General features: G+C 36.4%; 1 pseudogene; it reads right to left on the reverse strand.

The window, feature by feature from the left end:
• Positions 1–2,598: 2,598 nt before the first annotated feature.
• Positions 2,599–5,265, reverse strand: LOC101698018 (cadherin-1 pseudogene; annotated as a pseudogene).
• Between the last annotated feature and the right edge of the window lie 12,434 nt (positions 5,266–17,699).

Raw genomic sequence — 17,699 nt, forward strand, 5'->3', positions numbered from 1 at the left:
TTTGATAAGGTTTGTCAAAAAAAAAGAGGAAATTGATCTAAATTATCCTCGATTGTAATGGAAAGAAGCAACATGCGACAGAGTAATGCTGTAAAAAAGCATGTATGAGAAATATATATCTATGTTTTCTTTTAGAAAATAGGATAAATATATCCTGGGAAAAATAATGAAACAAAAAGGAGAAAGAACCTATTAATGAAATAAATATAGATACTTCAAATTAATAGGAAAAATGGCCAAAATTAGCAACTTGATCAAAATATAAACAAAAGCTAATTAGAAGGGAAAATAAGTAAAACTATGCTAAATGTGAAATGACTCAATTCTTACATAAAGCCTGACTTCTAAATTAGAATAATATATAAAACCTAGCAAGTGGTAAAGAATGATAAAAAGGAAATCAAGGAAAAAAATGTTTCATAATATAAATATGAGGTAAGTTAAAGTCTACCAATGAAAATACTAAACAAGATAACATTATACAGAAATGTAAGAAGTTATAAACAGTATAAATAATAAGATAAAATTCAAAAATTTTAGATTATGAAAATAATCATTAAAATAATTAATAGCTTTTTACCTAATTATTTCAACTTGAAGCATTGTAGTAGGTGAATAATTAATAATTCCAAAGAGCAGCTAATTGATTTTAAAAAGGTCTTACAAGGAGTTTATATATAAATAAGAATCTTTGCCTCATGAATTTGTCTGTTACATACACTTTTCAAAATCAATCAATTGTTGGAGTGTGATGGTTACTTTTATACAAATTTAATTAAGCAATAATACCCAATTTTTAGCAAACACAAATTCTGAGGTTACTGCAAAGTTACTTGTTTTGTGTGATTAATAATTAAGTCTATAGACTTTGAAGAAAGCAAATTACCCTTTTCTTAGTATAGTTTGAGTCACATTTTTTTTTTACTTTAGAATGATGCAAAAGCAGTACATAAATCAGTATAAACTGTTTGGAATTAAAAAAAAATTTCAAAACTCTTTAATAAAATTTATAAAAATACATCTTTGGAAATAATTTCGTTGCTTGACTTGTTTTCCTTTTCCACTTCCAAAGAAGATACAAAATTATCAGCACCCACACACATTTACACTCAAAACCACAATGACATTCTCTACACCCAGCTATCTTAGATATGTTTTAAACTGCAGAAAAATCAAGACAATTCCAACAATTGATTACAGGCATGATTTTTTTTTCCTCCCCCAGTTAACAGCAAAGTAATTTCAAAAAACTCCTTCCTGTGGTTATCAACAGTTGAAACTTGCATTTTGAATGTAAAGAAAAAGAAGAGATAAAAATCAAGGTCCTTTCTCCTCCTTTCCCTCTTTTAATGTCCATTAGAACAGTGTTTTCTTTCTTCTCCTAAGAAAAAACGTTGGAATTCTCAATATTGTATTTTCTATGCACACTTGGAATCAGGCATCTATGTCCAGATTGGCCAGCATTTTTTCTAGACAACATCAAAAACAAGCATTTGGAGACACTAGGATTTTGGTACAGACCATGGTATGGGGATCCCAGGTAGGGAACACAAGTTAAGACTCCCCTGTTCTTCCCAGATGTTCAAGGAAGGAGGCTGCCCCACCTCAGCCATCCTCAAAATCAATTTGCTAAATGGCCAAAATAATGACTAGCTCTCCTGCCACCTCCATGCCCATATTTCTTTTCTGTCTTTGGCTGTAGCACTGTAGGCACTATTCTAAGTGTCATTAATAAGTAAACATGAAAAATTAAGTGGCACTTGAAAATTCACCATATTTTCTGGTCAAGGCTCCTGGTATAGAACCAAAGTATCCCACAATGACATTCACATAACAAACACTGACTCAGAACAAGTAAATGCATTGATGCCCATTTCAACCTAATAATACTTAGGAACTGAAAAGGAAAACCAAGAAGAATTTGGAGTACACAATACCCAGTCAAGACATGGCCAGACCAAGACACACTCCTGTCACCCTAAAAGTGCCGAGTATTTTCTGTATCAGGACTCCCATGTATGGCAGGGCAATAGAATTCAGGAGTAAGAGTGGAGATTAGGACATAGGACACCAGTGCAATGATTAGGGTGTGGTGAAGGAGGCACTCAATTAAAAAAAATTTTTTTTAAATATAAAAAAACAGGTGACTCTGGCCTTCCTTTTAAACATGAGATAAACTTCCTTAAGGAAATCTGTAAGTTGCTACCAGAAACAACTTATTTTACAATTGACTTTCTTTTGAGACAGGGTCTTACTATGTAGTTCAGGCTGGTCTTGAACTCACTATGTAGCCCAGGCTGGCTTCAAACTCACAGTGATCCACCTGCCTCAGCCTTCTGAGTGCTAGGATTATAGGTATGTACCACCATGCCTGGCAGCTAGCAGGGACTTCTCAGGCTGAAATTGTTCTTTGAAATAGCAAAATTCCAGGAGCTGTGGGACCTTATTATGATGTCAAGATTAAAGGGGGGAAAATATTTAATGAGTAAATCAAAACACACAAAAAATAGAGATATGAAGAGAAAACCATAACTATCTGAACTGTGTCATGAATCATCTTGGTCTGAGAGACTCATCTCCAGGGATGAGAGCTGAATATCACCAGAACATGTCCACCAGCTTCTTGAAGCGATTGCCCCACTCAGTCAGGTAGTCATAGTCTTGGTCCTTGTCTGACTCTGAGAAGTTCAGGGAGCTCAGACTAGCAGCTTCAGAACCACTTCCCTCATAGTTGAACATGAGCAGAGAGTCAGTAAGGGGGAGCTGTGGGGTCACTGTCAGCCACTTTCAGGTTTTCATCAATAAAATTCCCAATTTCATCAGGATTGGCAGGGCTGGGACAATACTGGGGCACAGTCAGGAGGGTTGGTGCTATGTCATTGCAAGTCACTTCAGGCAAAGCCTCCAGGCCCCTGTGAGACTGGCTCAAGTCAAAATCCTGGTCTTCTTCTCCACCTCCTTCCTCTTCATATTAATAAACATTGTCCCAGTTGTCATCTTCTGGAGGCAGTAAGGGCTCTTTGACCACCCTTCTCCTCTGAACAAACAGTAGGAGCAGCAGAATCAGAATCAGCAAAGCAATGATTTCTCCAAGAATCCCGAGAATGGCAGGAACCTGCAAAATGGCTTCCGCATAATTTGCCCTCATACAGTTGTTGAGGGCCCCTTCACAGTCACACACGATGTCATCCAAAGTGATCACTTGGTCTTTGTTTTGGTTATCAATGAGCTTGAGATTGATTTTGTAGTCACCCACCTCTAAGGTCTTCTTTGACCTCAAGATGAGAGACTCGGGCTGTGTCATTGTACTCAGTGGTCCAGTTAACACTCGCCCTGTGGGTGAGTTCTTCTGTGAAGGGGCAAGTGTTTTCAGGGGGAGATCTCGATCAATGATGTCTATGATGTGAGGCTGTGGATCCCTCTGGCAGAAGTGCATGTTTCAGGGTTCTGGTATGGGGGCATTGTCATTCACATCGGAGAGGATCAAGAGGAGGGTCCTTGTCCCAGTGGCGATTGGAGAACCATTGTTGGTGGCGATGATGAGAGGTGTGTATGTGCTGTTCTTCACATGCGCAAAGGCCTCTCTGTCCAGCTCAACCCGAGTAGAAATGGCACCAGTCTCCAGATTAATCTTCAACCCTCTGGCAGTGTCCCTCCAAATCCGACATGAAATCTTCTGTTGCATAAACATGTCTGGCTCCCGAGCTGTGTAAGAAGTGATTTCTAAGCCTACCCCAAAGTCTTCCAGTACTTCCACTCTTTTTTTTGGCAGGCACAAAGATGGGGGCTTCATTGATGACCAGCACATCGACAGTGACAGTGGCTGTGGAAGTCTGGAGAATCACCTCAAAGGGGACCACATTCGTTGCTGTCACATGTAGACTGTATTGCTGCTTGGCCTCAAAATCCAACCCACGAATCATTTTCAAAATGCCGGTGTTGGATATTGGGTCTGTGGTGACAATAAATTGTTTGTCAGGATCATTTAGGATGGTGTATAGGGCCTGCCATGCTGGGGTATTGGGGGCATCATCATCAGTCACCGTGAGTGTAGTGATGATAGTGTCTGCCTCATTCTCAGGAACCTGAGCCTCATATATGTTTCTGTTGAAGATGGGAGGATTATCGTTGACGTCAGTCACTGTGATCATAACTTCTGCTGTTGTGCTTAAGCCTTCACCTTGAAGTCAGCAGCCTGAACCTCCAGGGTATATGTGGGATAATTCTCTCAGTCCAGCCAGTGGTGACCCTGATGACCCCTGTGACCCGATTGATGGTAAACATTTGGCTGTGAGGCAATGTAGGCTCTTGGTTGAGGATGGTATAAGTGATCTCAGCATTGCAGGTGTTAGTACATCTGCATCAGTGGCTGAGACCTGTATCACAGAGGTTCCTGGAAGAGCACCTTCCATGACAGATCCCTCAAAGACCTCTTTAATGAATGGAGGCCTGTTGTCATTCTGATCTGTCGCTGTGATAACAATCTCCATGGGATCCTCAACTGCATTCCCATTTGATGACACAGCATGAGATAAGAGAGTGTAGTTGGCAATTTTTTCTCTATCCAGAGCCTCTGTAACCATCAGCCATCCTGTTTCTCTTTCAATAATAAACACACCAACGGGGTGTATCAGCTCCTTGGCCAGTGATGCTATAGAAAACCTTAGTTTCTTGTCCCTATTGGATTTGATCTGAACCAGCCTTTTAGGAAATGGGCCATTTTCATTTTCTGAGTAGCTGATGGGAGGGATAACCCAGTCTCTCTTCTGCCTTCTGAGACCATGGTGGAAGTGGGGAAATTTGATCACTCCTATCTGGGTTCCTGAGGAAATGTCCTGGTGAGGGTCCTGGTGGTGGTGATTGTCCCGGCACCGATGGTGGTTGTGATGCTGAGGACTGGGTCCCTCTGCCTTCACCACAACTTTGGTGGAAAACTTTCTGAAGGTGGAGTCCCAGGCATGGACAGAAAAACTGGTCTCTGGTTTAGGAAACTGTAGAGGCCGTTTGACTGTGGCTACACCATCTGTGCCCACTTTGAATCGGGAGTTGGTAGAAAAGTAGACTGTTCTTGGTCGACCTGTTCATCCTTCAAAACTCACTCTGCCCAGGACGCGGCCTCTCTCTAGATGCAAAGGGGGGGGGGGCGATAAACATGTAGCTCTCGGCGATGCCGGGCTGGCAGGGCTCCTCCAGCTCCTGGCAGAGCCACGATGAAACCTGCAGCAGTAGCAGGAGCGCGGAGAGGCTGCGGCACAAGGGACCCATGGCGCGCCAGGCAGGGGCCGATACAAGGCCTGGCGCATTCAGCGCATTCAGGCCCGGCGCATTTGGGCAGGGCTTCGCCAAGTTGGGGCTGACTTCCGTGAACTCACAGGTGCTCCCTGGAATTATGATTTTTGAATTTTGAGGTTTTTATTCCTGACTAGTTATTCGGAGCAGTAGCAATGAGCTACAGCTCCCAATCAGCTACATATCCCACGGAGGAAATGATGATACTCTAGTCTGTGGACTATTGTGTTGTTAAAGATATTTGGTAGGATAGATAAGTTAAACGCATTTTTGACTCACAATACTTCCAATACACCAAGAGTTTATGAAGCTGCAACATCATCTCAATAAGTTGAGGAGCACTTTATAATGTGATTTAGCTTCAACTAGTCAGTTCAATGTCTTGAGGAAAAAAGACTGATGCCCCCTAAGGAAGAAGCATTTCTTCTTTAAGCATCTCTCCTCTGGACCTATGACTTCTACATCATCTTTTCTGGGGTCTCCACATTTTTGTAAAAGAGTTCTGTAAATCAAAATAATCTCTGTCTTTCTACACACACAGACTCACAGACACACACACACAGACACACACACACACACACACACACACGCATGCGTGCATGAACCCTTACTCCTTGACTTACAAATCCATTGTAAACTGAAAAAATCGTAAGTCCAATATCACTTAATATACCTAATCTACTGAAACTTTTGGCTTTGCCTCGCTTGCATTAAATGTGCTCAGAGCATTTACTTTGCATGTTGGTGAGCAAAACCTCTAATACAAACCCTATTTTATATGAAAAGATGAATAAGTCATTTAACTTATTAAATACTCTATTGCAATGAAAAATACAATTGGTATCAGTACACTTTTACATCATTGTAAAGAGGAAAAATTGTAAGTTGAAGAATGGTGTGACAGTTAACTGATTGTATCAATTTGAGTAGGAAATGCCCAACTAAATTGGCTCAGCATTGTTCTGGGTGTGGAAGACCCAACCTAGTGAGGACTGGCACCAGAATGGTATAAAAGGGACATGAAGAAGAATGGCTTGCTTGTGTTTCTTTGGGAGAGCTCAAGTCTTCACCTTTACCTTGGACATCATCTCCTGGCTTCCACCACAGAACTTTCAGCCTTCCCTTGCAGACTCATAAGCCTTCTGATATTGACTTGCATAGGACACTACACTGAGCTCCAGGCCTTCAACTGGATCCTTCAAATCTCCAGTGCATGGACAGACCTTTTGAACTCTTCCACACCAGATTCTGCAGGGAGCCATTATAAGCCAAGCCAATCTTGCAAATTTTTATATGCTTGTATGTCTTGAATTAAATATGTTTCTCTAGTGAGCATCAACTGATACACTAAGTGGGGATCCATCTGTGTGTCTAGCCATGCATACCTGTCTTCATCCATTTGTGTTGCCATAACAAAATCCCTGAGAAAAGGTCATTTATAAAAACAGAAGTTTCTTTCTCATAGTTCTGCAGGCTGGGAGTCCAAAATCAAGGCATTCATAGTTTCAGTTGTTTAGTGAGGATTCCATCTCTGCTTCACAAATAAGTCATTGAATGCTTTGTCTTCCAGAGGGAAGGGAAGCTCTATTCTTATACTTCTCATACAGCAGAAAGAGAAGAAAGGCAAAGGGGGCAAACTCCCTACATCAAAGCACTTTATAAGGACATCTATTCCCATCCATGAAAGAAGAGCTTTCACAACTCAAGTACCTCTCAACAGCTTAACTCTCAATGCTATGGCAAGGGGTTAAGTTTTACTATGAATTTTGGAAGGAAAAAATGGTTTAAATCATGACAACATTATTCTGTGTTATTATACAAGATATACTGATCACTATTCTCCAGAAAAATACAGGCGCACATGGAAACACACTCCCACGCACACACATGTGCATCCTTTGTTTTCTTTGAGAGCCCCAACTAATATATTAGGCACTAAAAAGTCGTGAAAAACATTTAAATTGGTGGAATAATAAAAAAATCTCAAGAAAATGAGAGTTGAATGGTGATAACTAAAAGCTGGGCACATTAACTGGAGGAGCCTGATTAGTCAGTCAGTTTTAAGCTATACCTCAACTGAGGAAAGAAATTCAGGTACTCGTAGCAAGTAGGTGACTAGAGATAAAAAATATGTGTTGTACACTTCACAAAGAAAGAATTTTGAAAATTTCTACTACAAAGAAGTGGTAAGTGTTTGGAGACATACATACTATCTTAACTGCTTAAAGGATGATGCAATGTGCATGTAGACATCTCATGACATTGTAGTGTATGCCACTAATGTGGCAACTTTTCTGTTTTTGTGTACTGTGTCAGTAAATATGAAATAAATTAATTTAAAGAGTTTATATTACAAATCTCTGTACTATTTTAGATAATTAAATATAGGCAACAAGAAAATCTTAATGGCTTGGGAATTCTGGAACAAGAGGATCAAATGTAAAATCAAGTATGAAATATCAAATGATATGGTAAGATAAAAATTATTGTTTCCTATAAAATGATAACACAACCAATGTGTACTTACAGGTAAATGGAAAACAAGAGGGCATAAAGAAAAAAGGGACAAAGAAAACTAAAGAGTAGCATTGTGTAAATACCGAATAGTTTCTCTGGTGTGAGAAACTGAAAGTGTAAGTAAGGATAAAAAATGTGTAATATATAATGTGAAATAGGAAGAAAAAGGGCAAAGGGAAAGGGGAACTGGGAGGAGTAGGGGAAAGGAAGGAAGAGAATGGATTAACATGAGAAAATAAAAAATGGTAACAGTCTTTGTAAATAGGGTTAGAGGGGTTGAAAGGAGGGCAGGGGAATGGGGATAAAATAAGAATCAAGATATATTATGTAAAAGTACAAATCTCTAATGATGAATCCCATTCTATTGTATCCCTAAAATGTACCAATAAAATTAATTTTTAAATTTTTTTAAATCTTGTTTAACTTTTATTTGGATTGGATTGGGTATTTTAATTCACTCCTGGAAAAACCTCAGATAGGTAGGTGTCATTTGCAAACTAGAGAAGCTGGGTTAAAACTGTGGCATCTGATCATTTTCTGTAATGTATATGATATTCAGGGTCCAGATTTAAGTACTCTGAATATGTAAACAATAAGAAAAATGTCCGTATCCTTGGTAAATACGTGTAGGGTGGGGCAGAATATGATAATAAGAACAAAAAGCACTATAATGTCGGATACAATAGACAAGTTTTGGAACATTAAAGAAAGAAAGGGAAATTCATTCAGTTAAAGGGATTACGATAGTTTCTGGAGCGGAGATGACACTTGAACTGCATGTTTGAACGTAAGTGGTGCTTAACCAAGTATAAAATGTGGGAGAAAGTCGTGCTAGACAGCAAAACCCTGTATAAAGACCCAGAGGAGTGAGAAAGAAGGTCATTTTCAAGCATCTATAAATAATCAAAAGTGTAGAGAGAAGAGGGAGGCATAATGGAAAAAGGAATATAAATAAGACAGGCAACAAATTATACTCAACCTTTTCTTGAGTGAGATAGGAAGTCACAGAAAGATTTAAAGCTTGGAGTGATGATAAATTTTAAATTTTAGAAGAATGTTCTGGAAGCACTTTGGAGGGTATGGAGTGGGTTAAGAAACAAGTGGAAAGATATGTGGAAATATTTGAAACTTCTGTTTGAAATCGGATGGAATAGTTCAGTTGAGCCGGGAATGGTGATAGAAAACAGGGTGGATTTTTGAGCTCAGCAGGAAGGATGTTCCACAAGAACAGGCTGCCTTCACTGTCAAGGACTCTCTTTACAGCTACTACACAGGCCAAAATGTGTGACTCATTCAATTCATTTTATGACGATGAATTAAATGTGTTACAATATACATTAACTTTTTAAGCTTTAACTTATTTCCATTAATGTGAATTATTGCTTTTGGCTTATCTGGAGCAGATGATATCTATTCCTTTGTTATTGAAACATTTTTATACAGAATTGTAGAAAAGACATAGTTGCATAGCTATTAAAAATTGAACGCTCATTTCAATCCCTTCAATTGTGACTGTTTTCATTTATATTGGTAACAACACTACGTACCTATTTAACTCAGCTTTAAAATGTCCCATGCCTTTTATTATTAACTTCTTCTGTTTCTTTTCACTTTTGATTTGTACTTATTCAGTTTCTCTCTTTCTGTTCTTTTCCAGAGAACAGAACATATTTTCAAAGGGTTAATACAACTAAGAACAGGGAAAATACATTAACAAAGAGTTCAGAATGTATTCAGTTTGTTGAGTACATAAATGGGTACTATGTAAGATCCTAACGATCAAATCATGATGAGGCAAACTTGAGCTCTGTCTTGTTTAAGCTTAAAGAACTGGTGTGTGTGTGTGTGTGTGTGTGTGTGTGTGTGTGTGTGTGTATACAGAGAAAGAGGTGGGGGACTGCCTTTGAATTTCTAAGAAGTCAGAGAACGGGAACATAATATACAAAGCAGGATGCCAGTCTTCATAAAGGATATAATGTTGAGGGGGGTGTCTAGAATATGAAAAAAAAAAGGTTATTTGGACACCACTGGGATTGGGGGATGAAAAGATTTTCAGAACAAAGGAAGAACTTCCTTGAATATGCTGATGCAGAAGAGAACATGACAACTTCCAAGAATAAAGTTAAGTTTGATTGGAAAACAGATGGTAAAGAGAGAAATAGTGAGAAAGTCTTTTGTCAGGATGTCAACATTAGCATTGTGGTACAACATGGAGAATACAGCCCTATGAATGACACAGTGACACAAAGATACACTCTAAAGCAGAGCTCCAATTTAAGACAGAACAACTGATTTAGAATGAAATTTGTCATTATCACATATATTAATACAGGGGATATGAATCTCGTGTGAAGGAGAAAAATGATTTTTAATAAAATTAAATATTATTTCTGTAAAAGAGGAATGTCTTTTGATTATATTTAAAAAGATAATACACCAGTTTAAAATTGATTAACTAGCCTGAATATACTTGCACAGGAAAGGGAATATACTTACAACATAACGTCATATGTTGATTATCTGTTCATATACAGTGGGCTGCATACTCAGAAATAAAGACAGGAAGAACAATTGACAGGCAGAAGCCACGTCAAGTGCTGCAGAGGAGGATCACATCATTTTCCATGTGGCATGACCTCCATTATCAGCAGACCTGTCACTCACACTCATTCTCGAAGCTCTTCACAGGTAGCATTCAAAGAAGTTTACAATTACAGGGCCAAGTAGAAGAGTTACATTACATGTAAGTAAATTGCCTATCAGCCTACAAGGGAAGAAACTCTTCAAGATATGATGCAAAGGTCAAAAGAAAAATGATAAAAAAAGCCCACTGACCATCAGTGCTATTGAACATATTATCTACTTTTAGTTATATCCCTCTGATGTTTCTCAAGTACTCAAAAAGTATTACAAAGTCCACAAAACCTGTTGTTCATAAATAAATGCAGTTTCAATCACTAAAATCTTCTCTAGTTCAGTAGAAAAAGGCCAACCTGTGAACAACCAAAATTTATGGTTATGTAGCTCTTTATTCATTAATTTATTTCTGTTCTCTAAATAAAATAGCAATTTTTGCTTTATTCATACTATTATTGTTGTTATTCAGTGTTAAAGGAGAAAGAAATAATACCATACTAAAAATAATGGAAAGAAAACATGGCAGGAGTAAGATATGTGGATTTATTTTATAATTAAGAAACTTGTAGGGGGCGGGGATTTAGCTTAGTGGCACCACGCCTGCCTTGCAAGTACAAGGTCCTGAGTTCAATCCCCGGTATCAAAAAAACAAACAAACAAAAAAAGAAATTTGTATTTTGCTAAAACAATACAGTAATTTCAACATTTTTATAATGTTCTACACATACTTTATTTTTTGATTTGATATATACATATAGTCAAATGCATGCACCCACAATAGATATTTGTATGTTTCACAGTTTTGTTACTATTATAATATTTCTATAATCTTTCTGTTGTTATTATGGTCATTTTCTCCTTTCTTTCTTCTTTCTACCTTTCCTGTTCTTCCTTCTTCTTTTCAGTTAGCAATAATTTATGAAACAATGTGACAGTTTGCATTTTTCAAACACAGCCATAACAGTATGTCTCATCCCATATGCTACCCTTTAACGTCATCTTGACACCTCTACCATAATGAGGGGGTTCTATGTTCTCTTTCTCGTGTCTGAGCAGGCTGCTGTGTAGGAAGTGATTTCTAAACCTAGCTAACAAAGAAAAAGAATTTCTCTGTCTTACTTTCTAGGAGACTCACCTTTGAAGCACTGTGTCTATACCCCCAAGGCAGCCAAAATCATAAATGTCCTTGTGAGGAGAGACCACAAAGAAAAGCCCTGACATCACCATAGAATAAGAAAAATACTTAAGGAGTCCCTCATCTTCTCCAAGCTCCCAAAGTTTGAGTTGTAGCAGCCACAACTTTTCAGAGATTCTAAGCCAGAACTGCTCAGACAAGCCCTTTTTGATTTTCCATAGAGATCATAGGTGTTAATGAAATTATTGTTGTTTTAAGCTAGTAAACCTGGGATGATTCATTATGAAAATACAGAGGAGTGCAAACACTGAGCTGATGTCAGTAATCATGAGTACTAAAGTTGCAAATATGAATGCCCTCTCGCTCAACAGTCCAAAATGTAGTCTGAAGAAAAATGTTACTACAGTAAATATGACTGTATCAGTGCTCACCAGAGAAACAGAATTAATACAAGATATATAAATGTATAAGGATTTACAAGACTGGCTTACAATGGCTGCCCACAGAGTCAGGCGCGGAAGAATGCAAAAAGTCTGCCTGTGCACTGGAGATCCAAAGGTCTGGAGCTCACTGGATCGTCCCCTGTGAGTCCATGTCAAGAGCTGAAGGCTATATCAGCAGCTGCAGAGTCTGTGCTGGAGGCTCAAGGGTCTGCACTGGATGCCAGGAGCCAACATTTAAAGTGAAGGTGAAGTCCAGAGCTCTTCTGAAGAAACAGAAGCGAGAGCCTTCCTTATGCATTTCCCTTTTATTCCATTCAGGTAGCAAACTTACCCGGGGTGGTCTGTCTTCAGTAACTATGCTGATCCAGTTTACCTGGGTGCTTCTTACCCAAATTGACACAATCAGTTAACTCTCACAGTGACAATGCAGTGCAAACAGTACAACCACAAAGATCAGTAAATTATGCTTTGGGAATCCTAAGGAATTCCTGGGAGAAATGATGGTTCTTCAGCAACCCTGCACATTCTTACTGACTATACCAGATATGAAATTTCTCCATTTTGAATATGCTGAGCAACAATCAGGAAAAGGTAATGACTCCTCTAAATTTAAAAGCATGCTTGTCTTTGTCATCAAGCTCATCCTTCCCCTGTCATAGTGAAGATACCACTTCCACAGGCACTCCATGAGACCCACCTGTGCTGACTAAAGAATCCAGTGGAATACTGCCAAACCATAAATGTCTCTAATTTATCATTTTTTATGACTGAGCAGTACTCCATTTTAGAAAAAAATTTTTCTTTATCTAGTCTCCAGTTGATGGGCAATTGGGCTGCTTCCAAGTTTTAGCTATTACCAGTTGTGCTGCTATGAACATGGGTGCACATATATCACTGTGGTATGATTCTTTTAATTCTTTGGGAAGGGAAGTGGGAGGGGTAAGGGAAAGGATAGAAGGGAATGAAATTAATATGAGGAAATGAAGGAATGGAAACAAAGTCGTTGTAAATAGGGAGGGATGGAGAGGCTGAAGGGAGGGCAGGGGAAGGGGGAAAAATAAGAACCAAGAGAGATTATGTAAAGGTGCAAATTTCCAGTGATGAATGTTATTATATTGTATACCTAAAATGTACCAATAAATTAATTTTAAAAAAGGAACGACATTTCCATGTGCTACAGAAAGACAAAGAACAATGCAGCAGGAAAGACAACAGTTTAAGGGATAGCAGCAAGAACAATTTAATAACAGCTGATTTTCTATAGATCTTCATGTCTAAATAGGACAGTATATCTTTTTATGGTTGTATAGGCTACCTAATTGAATAATGAAAAATGGAAATTAATTTATGATGCAGTTTTATGACAGTGAAATTCATAATTGGAATTAGTAAGAACCTGGGACGAGATGATTTTCATCTTGTTTGACCAGGAGTTTCAAACAAATAGGCAAAAGAATCCATTTTTCCATATTTCTGAGGTTTCCAAATTTGATTTATCTATAGACCGGTTCCATCTTCCAGGTTGGTACTGGAATTTACTGAGTCCTTTTTATGTTCTTTATTTTCTTAACTTTCACCTGCCACTTGAAAAGTGCATTCGTTCATTTGCTTCAGTGGACTGGCAAGTTCTCAATTAGAAATTGACGATTACCGTCTGCTTTTAAAAGAATGTGGTTGTCTCATGTGTGTCAGAATATGATTCATCAACTTAAATGTAGACTGGGACAAAATTGATAAAGGCAATTTTATCAAGAAAATTACCTGAATCTCAAAACAATATGATGATACTTTGTTTCACAGCATGTTTTCTTAAAGGTTCACGTTGCTCACAGTTAAGGGACTATACATAAATTTAATCATTGCTATTAATAAGGAATCTTACAAATATGAATTACTATGCACTGACTTTTTTTTCTTGTTTGGAATGTATGCATGAATTGGCATACATCTGGTAATAAAATTTGGCATATCATGTTTCTTTAACAAGTATTGTCACATAATCATATGCATGATATTAAATTGTTTTAGAGCAAGATGAGAACTGAATGATTTTATAGTACTACTTTGCATTTCACAAATTAAAAACAAGTAACTATGATTGATTCCCATTATGAAAAAACAACCTAAATGGAAAACTATATATAAAACATAAGTGTCCTTAGTACCACCTAGTATAATTTTGAATAATTTAAAAAGCAGAAATGGATTTTTTCTTTTGCATATATTTTTGTCTTGGCCTTACATCATCATCATCATCATCATCATCATCACCATGGTCACCACTCTCCCTGAAAATGACAATGGACTTTAGAAGGTGGGCAAGAATGTTACAAGAAAGAAGAGAAGATAAAGTTTATTTTTATAGATTTACTTGAAGCATATAGGATAAGCAATTTATTCACAACCAGCTTATTTCTTGTGTGACCATTTTCTATCAAAATATAAAGAAGTGTACAAATACTACATTTATAGATCAACACACATTTTACCCTGAATAGACACCCAGTAACTATTTCTCACATTGATATGTCAAACATGTCCAAGTACCCAGAAACCATGCATGAGCCCCCTTTTTGTCGTTATGCTCTTCCAAATATAATCACTAGTCTGACATCTGTCAGAGGAAATTAGTTTGCTTTTTATGTTTTTTAAAAATATATTATTTAAATGCTGTCCTACCAAGCACACTCTTTTATGTTTTGCTTCTTTTCACATTTATGTTGGGAAGAAACATCCACTTAGTGCTTGTAGTAACATTTGTAAATTTTCATTACTGTACTCTGGGTACACTCCATTCTGACCTTGATCAACAAACTGACCATGCTAACATTGTTGGTTTCATTTGAATTAGGTGCTTTCTGAATAGTGCTCTGGACATTCTTTTACATATTTTCTGGTACCTATGTTCATATAAGCACTACTATTCATATTTCACCTTGGAATGGAACTTTTGAGCCTCAGGTTATAACTAAGTTCATTACAATCAGTGATGACAGTTTTATAAACTGTTATTAAAATTGAGACTTCAGCTTTATATGAGAGATCTTCTTGCTCTGAATTCTTGCCAACCCTTGCTATTCCTTTTCTGATTTTTCTTTTTTTTATGTCAGCAATTCTAGTAAGTTATAATGATTTTTCACTAGGGTATTAATTTGAAATTATATCCTACATATGGCAATATTACTGATAATTATTTTATTTTATTTTTTATTTTTGGTACCGATGATCGAACTCGGGTCCTTGCACTTGCGCACCAAGAAGGTAATTATTTTAAATATCAGATATATTTAAAATTTCATTGATATTAACATGAACAGTTAATGCTCATTTAGAAATATTCACTTATATAAACACTGTATTGTTGATTTGGTGTCCATCTTAGAGTACTTATTATCCCCGAAAAGGAAGTTCTTTAGTACAAGACTGCCAGTGAAAATTTTTTTGTATTGATTATTCCTGAAAAATAATCTTTGTTATGATTCTTTTTCTGTTTTCAGTGCCTGATCTTAAACCTAGACTTATTCACACTAGACAAGTCCTCTGGTAATGAGCTACATTCCAAGTCCTAAAAGATCACTTTTTTGAAGAATCCTTTTACCAGACATAGTGTATGTCTACAGTTATTGTTTCTGGGGATTATAAACATGCTGTCAAATTACAATTTTTCTTTTGGCATTTGTATTGTACAGCTAGCTGACATTCTAACTTTTACTTTTTTAAAGTCAGAGTCCTTTTTTAGTTCTTTTTGGTCACTTTGTGAAGATTCATCTTAGCTTTGCTTTTCAATTGTTTTATTATTGTTTTACATATAATTTCTTTCATTGATTCTTTGTTGCCATCTGAAATCCTTCATTAATTTGTGGTTTGATGTATTTAATAGTTTTTATAATTTAAAAACTTGTTTGTTTGTTCTCTTCCTTATGAGATCCCATTTACATTTATTTTGAAATCATTCATATCTCCAAATGTCTCATATTCTAGTTTTGTGCTTTATTTCCTTTTTGATATCTCTTCTGTATATATTCTGGAGCAATACTTTCCTCTTGTTAACTATTTCACTAGTTTATGCTGTTACATCCAAACATAAATTATTTAATTTCAACTTTTTACGTCAATAAGTTTTAGAATTTTATATGCTATAATAATTCTTTTAGTCTCATTCACTCGTAAAATTCTCAATTTTCTCATCATTTTTACTAAAGATATTAACTATAATTTGTAAGTCTAGATCTTTATATATTTTCTGGTTTTATTCCTTTTTAATTTTGTGACTTCTGTCACATTTTGTAATTTTTCTTGAGTTCTGAACATTTGAGGTTAAACTGCAGAGATTCTGTATGCTATTATCTTTCTATAGAAAAGATTTGATTTAGTAAAGAAATTTTGTCTACAGGGTAGAGGCAGATTGTATTGATCTAGAGATTGAAATGCTTCAAAACTAAGTTTAATGCTAACTAGGTACAGTGATAAAATTTGTTCATGCATATTTTTATAGGTCTCAATTAAATACTTCAGGTGTTTCCAAAACCTCAAGTGCATGTCAGTACATTCTGTTTCTGAATAGCCTATATGCTCAGTACAAAGTTTTCACAGCATTTTCTCCCTCAGACTGTCAACATTGCCATATTGTCTTTTGATATATATTCTGCAAATATATTTTTGTTTGTTTGTTTTGCTTTTGGTTATATGACATCTGATATCATTCCGAGTATTTTCACCTATACATCAATTTGTTTTCTTTGCTTGGATTATGAAATAATTCTCTTTTCTTCCTTTCTTCCATCATCAAAAAGACAAATGCTTTATTGGAATATGTCTCAGTTTCATTGTTTATTAAATTAGAAGAAATCAAAATATATATATATATATACTTTTAAAGAAAATATGTTTTATTTTCTGTTTTGGATCACTGCATTATGGAAATATGATACCTCCTTGTTTGCTTTAAATGTTTTAAAGTATATTTGCAACAACTTTAATCACATCAAGCTTTTCGAGAATAAACAGATTTGATTTTAGTGGTTTTTCTTCTCTTTCTTTTGTTCTGCTTATAAAGTCTAAATTTTGTCTGACAATAAAATTTGATGTAATGACTGTGTGAGAATTTATGTCATTCTTCTCATTATATCGGAAGCTAGCTGGTTCTCTTCTGAGGTGTGATTTGATGACTAGAATGGATAGTTGGAGGAGGTGAAATTCTCAGCTGAGTAGATAAAGCTGCAGTCTGTTTAAGAATAAATAGGCCAAACCTTTCATTCTGAGAGTTTAAAATTCATGTGTGTAGAAACTCGTTCCCATAAATGTCAAGGGCATAGATGGGAGAACAAATTTTATGTGATTACAATTATTTACTCCTTTATTGAAACTCATCTACTGCTTTGATATACACTGTTTAAAAGTACAAGACATAGAGTGCACTGTCTCTTTTGTTTGATTATCCCTTGAGTTGTTCTATTTTGTTTTGATTTTGATATGTTCAGTATATTTCATTGGGTTTAAAGAAAACCAAATTCTGAGACAGTTTCAAACACCATTCTTAAACTAAATTTCCAAACATTAATTATCAATGTTTATTCCAGCCTGTTTTTCATTTGTACTAATTAAAACGTACCTGTGTTCTTCCAGTCATAAAACCCTGGAGTTTTTTTAAAAATTAATTTCTTGTTCTAGTTCCACTA

Source organism: Heterocephalus glaber, unplaced genomic scaffold (genome assembly GCF_053883595.1).
Source record: "Heterocephalus glaber isolate CG9 unplaced genomic scaffold, H.glaber_assembly_v1.0 deba00001586, whole genome shotgun sequence".
Lineage (NCBI taxonomy): Eukaryota > Metazoa > Chordata > Mammalia > Rodentia > Bathyergidae > Heterocephalus > Heterocephalus glaber.